The sequence below is a fragment of the Cervus canadensis genome, chromosome 10, assembly GCF_019320065.1.
Source record: "Cervus canadensis isolate Bull #8, Minnesota chromosome 10, ASM1932006v1, whole genome shotgun sequence".
Classification (NCBI taxonomy): Eukaryota; Metazoa; Chordata; class Mammalia; order Artiodactyla; family Cervidae; genus Cervus; species Cervus canadensis.
Window position 1 is genome coordinate 19,982,622 of NC_057395.1, and position 8,597 is coordinate 19,991,218.

Sequence of the window (8,597 nt, forward strand, 5' to 3'; positions counted from 1 at the left end):
ACTGGTGGTGTTCTCTGACCACGCTGGGTCCACCCACGCCTCACAGCCCTTACACTGGTGGTGTTCTCTGACCACGCTGGGTCCATCCACGCCTCGCAGCCCTTACACTGGTGGTGTTCTCTGACCATGCTGGGTCCACCCACGCCTCGCAGCCCTTACACTGGTGGTGTTCTCTGACCACGCAGGGCCCATCCACGCCTCACAGCCCTTACACTCATGGTGTTCTCTGACCACGCAGGGCCCATCCACGCCTCGCAGCCCTTACACTGGTGGTGTTCTCTGACCACGCTGGGTCCACCCACGCCTCGCAGCCCTTACACTCATGGTGTTCTCCGGCCACGCAGGGTCCACCCACGCCTCGCAGCCCTTACACTCAGCCCACCAGGCTCCCCCGTCCCTGGGATTCTCCAGGCAAGAACACCGGAGTGGGTTGCCATTTCCTTCTCCAATGCATGAAAGTGAAAAGTGAAAGGGAAGTTGCTCAGTCGTGTCCGACTCTTAGCGACCCCATGGACTGCAGCCCACCAGGCTCCCCCGTCCCTGGGATTCTCCAGGCAAGAACACTGGAGTGGGTTGCCATTTCCTTCTCCAGCACATGAAAGTGAAAAGTGAAAGTGAAGTCGCTCAGTTGTGTCTGGCTCTTAGCGACCCCATGGACTGCATGCAGCCTACCAGGCTCCTCTGTCCATGGGATTTTCCAGGCAAGAGTACTGGAGTGGGGTGACATACCCACTCACTAGTTGAGGGATAGATGGGCTGTTTCCAGATTCAGTGATTATAAGTAAAGCCACTTACAAACTTTTGCAAACAGGTTTTTATGTGACCATAAAATTTTATTTATCTTGGGGAAATTTCTGGGAGTAGAATTGTTGGATCACATGGTAACTATACGTGTGACTTAATCAGAAACTGCTGAACTGTTTTCCAAAGTGTCTGTGCATTTTGTACTCCCACCCGCACTGCATCAAAGTTTTAGTTGCTTCCCATCCTTACCAGCACCTGATATTGTCAGCTTTTTGTTTTTAATTTTAGCCATTCTAATAGGTGTACTCTGGAATGTCATTGTGTTGTTAATTTGCCTTTCCCTAATGACTAATGATGTTAAGCATCTTTTTATGTGCTTATTTACCATCTCTGTTTTTCTTTTCTTCCTTTTTTTCTTTTTTTGGTGTAGTGTCTGTTCAAATTTTTGTCCATTTAAAAAATCAGATTGTTTTCTTATTAATGGGTTTGGAGAGTTCTTTATATATTCTGGATACGAGTCAGTCCTTTGTAGATGTGTGATTTGCAAATACTTCCTCCCAGTCTGTGGCCTGCCTTTTTTGTTCTCTTAACAGGCAGACTTTAATAACATTGTTTTGTTTTCATTGTGGTGGTTTTTCTGTTGCCATACATTGACATGAATCAGCCATGAATTTACATGTATTCCCCATCCTGATCCCCCCTCCTACATCCCTCCTTATATTTAGTTTTTAAAGGAACTTCCATATTGTTCATCAAAAAGAGCAAAGTAATGCCATTTGCAGCTACATGAATGGACCTGGAGATTATCATACTAAGTGAAGTAAGTCAGACAGAGAAAGACAAATATATCATTTACATGTGGACTCTAATAAAAATGATACGTGCATGCGTGTATGCTCAGTCTTAAGCAACTCTTTGAAACCTCATGGACTGTAGCCTGCCAGGCTCCTCTGGCTATGGGCTTCTCCAGGAAAATCCTGGAGTAGTTTGCTGTTTCCTTATCCAGGGGATATTCTTAACCCAGGGGTGAAACTCACATCTCCCATGTTTCTTTGCATTGGCGGGTAGGTTGTTTACCATAGAGCCACCTGGGAAGCCTGGAAAGTCATAACAGATGAACTTATTTACAAAACAGACTCACAGCCATGTCTGACTCTTTGCAACCCCATGGACTGCAGCACACCAGGCCTCCCTGTCCCATCACCAACTCCCAGAATTTACTCAAACTCATGTCCATTGAGTTGGTGATGCCATCCAACCATCTCATCCTTTGTCGTCCCCTTCTCCTCCCGCCTCCAATCTTTCCCAGCATCAGGGCGTTTTCCAATGAGTTAGTTCTTTGCATCAGGTGGTCAAAGTATTGGAGTTTCAGTTTCAGCATCAGTCCTTCCAGTGAATATTCAGGACCAGTCTCCTTTAGGATGGACTGGTTGGATCTCCTTGCAGTTCGAGGGACTCTCTAGAGTCTTCTCCAACACCACAGTTCAAAGGCATAAATTCTTCGGTGCTCAGCTTTACTTATGGTCCAACTCTCACATCCATACATGACTACTGGAGAAACCATAGCCTTGACTAGCCGGATCTGTATGGTTACTGAAGGGGAAGCATGGGGAGAGGTGATAAGTTAGGAGACTGGGATTAACGTATACACACTACCATATGTAAAGCAGATCAGCAGAGGTTCACTGTGCAGCACAGAGAGCTCTGCTCAGCACTTCAGTGACCCACGTGGGAGAGGAGCCCAGGGCAGAGTGGGTCCACGCGTGCACACAGACGAGCTGCTCTGCAGCACCCCCGGGACTGGCACAGCAGTGCATGTCAGCTGTAGTAAAAAAGTTAAGTGATGCAGTTTCAGAAAAAAAGCAGTTACATCTGGATCTTCTCCAGTGTGGCCATGTCATTTTTATCACGCAGGCCATCTAGACCCAGGAATAATGCACTCTTGTCCTTGCGCAGTGATGTTTCTGCTAAACCTCTGTGATGAAGGGCGTCATTTGAAAGGGAGTACCACCCGAGCTTGCCGATCCAGAAACGCTTTGTTCCATCCGCTGGCTGAGAACTGTCCTGGAGCAAGGGTAGGAAGAAAGAGCATGATGAGGCGAGGTGTGCTGAAAGAAGCCAAGGCACAAGCAGAGATGAGGGGCTTTGTTCAAGAATCTCAGAATACAGAGAGCTTAGCTTGACCAACTTTGCCTTCTTCAAGGCTTCCTTCAGGCTCAACACCAGCATTCTTTCTGACTTGCTAGCCCCACCATGTTTCTTGCTCTGAACTGATAGAAAGCCGTTGGGAAGAGAGGCTTCGGAAAGTAGAAACCTCAAAATAAGTTCTAAAGTAGAACTTGATGAAGGGGAGAGCAAACTGGGGAGGTGGCTGAAATGGCAGCAGTTTCATATTCTTTCATGCCTCCTAAGCCTCTGAATGTGCTCTGTAGTTTGTAGTGCTAATAAATGTGACCACTTCACATGTAAAAGCAAAATGCATAGGACAGCCACCCTGTGTTAAATGTTGATTTTCTAAGTGAGACTCGGAGGTAAAGGTTACTTGCAATTTATGTTTCCTTCAGAGAGACATTTTAAAAGTTTTGGTCACATGGCAGAAATGATAGGTAGAGAGTTTGCCTTTGGGGTTATATTTCATAAGTCTGTCTGATTCAACACATATTGTAATTTGTGCCTGTGAGAAAGTTAGAGAATGTCTGATTTGCATTGGGAGAGTGAAGGTTACTCAAAAAATTCAGTCATTGGAAAATTTGTTTCCAGTCAAAGGAAACTGTCTCACACACATGATGAGGCCCTATTAGGACAATGGTAGCAATCATTCATTTAATAAACAGGCACTCATTGATCACCTTGGAGAAGGAAATGGCAACCCACTCCAGTGTTCTTGCCTGCAGAATCCCATGGACTGAGAAGCCTGGTGGGCTACAGCCCATGGGGTTGCAGAGAGTTGGACATGACTGAGTGTCTATCACTTCACTTCACTGATCACCTTCTTTGTGTCCACCAGCAGTCTGGACTGGATAGTACAAGGGTAGATAAGATTTAGGCTTTTGAGTATGGTCACAGAAAGACCACAGTGTGTGCTGAGAAACTGGACTTAGTCCAGAGAGGCTGGGAGGATGACCAGAATTGAGACTGGAAAAGTAGAAAGACAGCTGGGTGGGACTGCAAGTTGTTCTCGTGTACTGCACTGAGGGGTTTGTGCTTGATGAGTTACAGTCAGGTGGAAAGCAGGAAATGACGTAGTCATGTCTGTGGCATTGGACCCGTGTTAGAGGATGCTGGGCCACTGGTTACTTCAAGGGTTCTGTTTCAAGGGGAAATTAGGTTGGATTTGGACTGATGAGCTAATGTTTTGATTTGGGCCATTCTTGCACATGTATTTCAGTCCTAACTCAATGTCGTAGTGGTATCTTAGACTTTTAGGAAGTTATTTAATAAATGCTTAAGAAACAACCAACTACCTTTCTGAACATAGAGAGAAAAGGCTACTTAAAATGCTTCAGTGGTCCTTGTAATATCTAATGAGAAATACAGAGCAGAGGACAGATTTGTGAAGGATGTAGATGATCAGAAGACAAGAGTGGCAGATGGTAGTAGAGGTACCATCACTTGGGGACGTCTGTCACTTGGTAGTAGAGGTGGTGATGACATCATATCATTAGTTTTGTCAGCTTAAAAAATACAAAAATCCTTAGCGAGGGTTGATGGCCAACTAATACATGAAATAGGACATGAGATACTAGTAACACGGGAGAGAAGAGGCTGCTAACAAAGATAACTTAGACCAATTCACCTAGGTGTGCTGTTGAAATCTGTCTTTCTATCTCAGCATATGACTTCTATTTTATAGAAAAAATAGTGCCATCAGATGGGAACTTCTTCATCTTGACTGATGACAGCTCCATTCTTGTACATGTACCCATCCCCTTTCTCCACCTCGCCTGTTTGGAAAAGGGGTTTTCCTTCCTGAGGTTGGTCCTTCCTACCCCACTCCTCCCCGTGCTTGGAGCCCAGACCCCCTGGTACTCTCCCCACCCTCTGATTCCCCTCTCCTCTGACCTCATCCCCAGTGGCTTTCAAACACGCTCCTGCTTTGGTCCTTCCTCTTGACCCTCCTGCCTCTAGTCATTTTCATATCATTCTCTTCCACATCCCAGCCAAACTCTTGAGTTGTTTTTACTTTCTTATATGCTGATTGGCTGTTTGTATATCTTCTTTGGAGGAATGTCTATTCAGATCCTTTGCTAATTTTTAAATTGGTTTATTTGTCTTTTAACTGTTGAGTTGTAAGAGTTTTTATACTCTGGATGTTAGACCCTTGTCAGATACATGATTTGCAGATATTTTCTCCCATTCACTGGGTTGTCTTCTCACTTTGTAAATAATGTGTTTTAACACACAAGTTTTAATTTTGATTGAGTTCAGTTTATTTGTTATCTTGATGCTTTTTGTGTCAATGACTGCCTAATTCAAGGGCACACAGATTTTCCCCTGTTTTCTTCTTAGAGTTTGATTGTTTTAGCTCTTCTATTTGTCTTTTCATCTATCTTGAGTTAAATTTTTATGTATAGTGTGATGTTGGTATCTAAATTCATTCTCTTGCATGATATTTTCTAGATAATAATATCAATTGCTGGATGTTTAGTAAATCTACAGTGTAAAGTGAAACCCTCTGGGAAGTGAAATGTGGCAGTTATTCCATGCCACTGTGAGTCTGAAGTCGTTTGCTGTCAGAGCAAAAGCTCTGATATTCATAGGTGTTCTCAGTCATTTTCTCTTGTGTGGGGCAACGTTTGTTTATCCAAGAACAAATATGTAAATGGCAAACTGAGCACTAATATTGCCTGATAGCATTTGTTAGAGCTCAAGTTATATGATTTAGAATGCCACCATGAAGCTCAGCTCTGAACTTCATCCATTGGAAGTTCATACTTTCAGAGTAACAAGCCGAGTGCTCTGCGTAGAGTCGTACGGCTGGTCAGTACCAAGGCCAAGATGTCAGGCTGAGTCCTGCCCCCCCATTCTTTGTGATTGTTGTGTAACTGTGAGTCTAAGGTGTTATCTTAGGTAGTCTCAAGAAGTAAAAGAAACCGATGGTTTTTCACTAGGTGGCTGTGAAATTAGTTTGGTAAGAACTCTCTTATCTGACACTATTATAGCAGGTGTTTGGGTGATTAATTAAGAAAGTCAGTTTTTATAAGTACTCTTAGGGAATGGTGCATGTTGTCCTTAACATGTGTATATTTGTTCTACGTTGATGTGGCTCGAAACTCTTTTCTCTGAAAATCTGTCTGTGAATTCGATTTTTGTTGTTGTTGTACTTGCAGTTGAATGAGAACCCCAAGGCATTTGCAGAGAATCTGGTATAGAATCCTTCGAGACTTGTATGATCCTCCTTCCCACAGCACTACCTGGTTCATGGTCATCTCATACACTTAATATAATTCAGCAAAAATTGTCTTATCAGTTTCTCAGTGTCAGGTCTTTGCAAAGCATCTGCCTTAGTTTTCATGAAAACAGTTATCACTGTGTACTTATATTTTGTTGGTTTGTACAATGTTTAATAAAATTATGTAATTTTGGTGATAAGTATAAGTGGCATTAACAAGTTTGGGAATCATCGTACCTGATACTTGATAACTAAACAGCTCAGTTAGTACTGAAGTCATAAGTAGACAGTAATTTGCTCTCTGTATGCCTGTGTGCCTACCTGGGGCATCAGAATGTTATAAAGGGAAACAGGGCATAATGATTCTGTGAACAATGCTTGAAAGTTGGTTTTGAAAGATTTTGAACATCTGTTCAGTTGAATACTTAACATCCATATAAAATGTCAATAACAATTAATATGTATTATGAAAAGACATTGAAGCTATATGTAAAAGGAGAAAAATAGCTTAGAAAAGGTCTATTAAGATTCTGTGTATGTGTGTGTGTTTGTGCATGTGTGTGTGAACATAGAAAAAGGTCAAGGAGGTCCTTTCATTCAAGGAGGATCCTACAACACTTACCTCCTCCCGTGGACACAGGAAATCAGTAGCTCCTCGTGAAATAGTTTCCTCCTCTGAGCAACTCCTGCACATCTGGCCAACAACCCACATCAAAGTGGATAGGAGAGGCTGAGACATGGTCTCACCATCCACCCCACTCCCAGCATGGTGACCCACAATTGGAAGGAAGCTACCATCCCCAGCTGCTCCCTGAGAAGTGAAGGGTCTGAACCCTAAACTTGGCACCGTTCCTTTAAAGACTTGCACCTGGGAGATGAGCCCCCAAACATCTACCTTTGAAAGTCAGTGGAACTGGCATCTGCAAGACCCACCAGGCTTATGATGTGAGAAACAGCTTTTGAAGGGCAGCATGAACTTGGCCACCCTCCTGGGGCCTGGCACAGGGACAGCGGCTGAAAAGGGCCCAGACTTTCTGTGAAAGAGGCTTGTTTATCTTAAAGCATCAGCCTGAGGGGCCCGCCTCTCATTTAACACTCTCTGGGGGCTTGGAGGCTGGCAGGAGCCGTCTTTGCCCTCTCTGCCTCATTCCAGCTGGACAGTATCTCCTAGAAAGGAACTTGGGTACTTGTCTGGTGCCCCGATGTTTGCAGTTGCTGCCCAGAGACAACTCTAGGTCACCTGGCTTTGGTGGCCAGTGAGGCTTACACCTGTAGGTCCCCAGTGTTCACTGCAGTATTACTTGCAATAGTCAAGACATGGAAGCAGGCTTAGTATCCATCGATAGATGAATAGATAAAGAAACCATGATATACACACACCACACACACACAGAGGAATATTATTCAGCCATGAAAAGGAACTAAATCTAGACTCCCCTGGTGGTACTGAAAAGGAAAAGTTAAAATTTGACATAACCTCCTGCTCGTTCTGCCTGTGTAACTCAGCTTGCTCCTTGCAAAGTCTGGATCGGGTAGATCACGTAGTCTCAGAAAGTGGGGACTTACGATACGAAGAACTGGAGCTTTTCTCACCACCCCTGTACTGCTCTTTGCAATTCCCCAGCCCCTGTAAACCTGCTTAATCATGCCTTTCCATATAAAGGTCAGGCATTCCCCTCCTCATCTTGACTGCTGTTCCCGTGCACACAAAACTGCTTCGTTTAAACCAGCCTATTAGCAGCTAGTGTTGCCCACTATAGTCTGTCTATGAACACTCTGTAACCCCTCTGTTTGGGGCTCAGAGCTTAGAGTGTTAACTGCTCTGGGCCCGCTGGCGTAGTAAACGTGAGTTCTCCAACTCTCCGAGTGTGGTGCTTGGTTTCTCGAGTACTGCTTTCTACAACAGTACAGTGGCTAAGAATCTGCTTGCCAATTCAGAGGACACAGATTTGATCCCTGGTCCGGGCAGATTCAACATGCCACAGAGCAGATAAGCCTCTGAGCCACAGCTACTCTGCCTGTGCTCTAGAGTCCGTTGCCCACAGCAAGAGAAACCAGCAAATGAGAAGTCTGCAAACCACAACACAGAGTAGCCCCTGCTCGCCACAACTAGAGAAAGCCCGCAGGCAGCAATGAAGATGCAGCACAACCAAGAATAATAAATAAAAATATTTTCAAAAAAGAAAGAAATCTTGCCATTTGTGGCAACGTGGATGGAGCTTGAGGGCATTAATGCTACATGACATAAGTTAGAGAAAGATGCTCATGATCTCACTTTTATGTGAAATCTAAAAAACGAAACAAAAATTAACTCAAAGGTACTGAGAACAGATTGGTGGTTGCTAGAGCAGGGGGTGGGGAATGGACGAAATGGGCGAAGGGGTCAAATGGTGCAGACTTCTAGTTAATCAGTTAAATAAGTCATGGGGATGTGATGTGTAGCATGGTGACTATAGTTGAT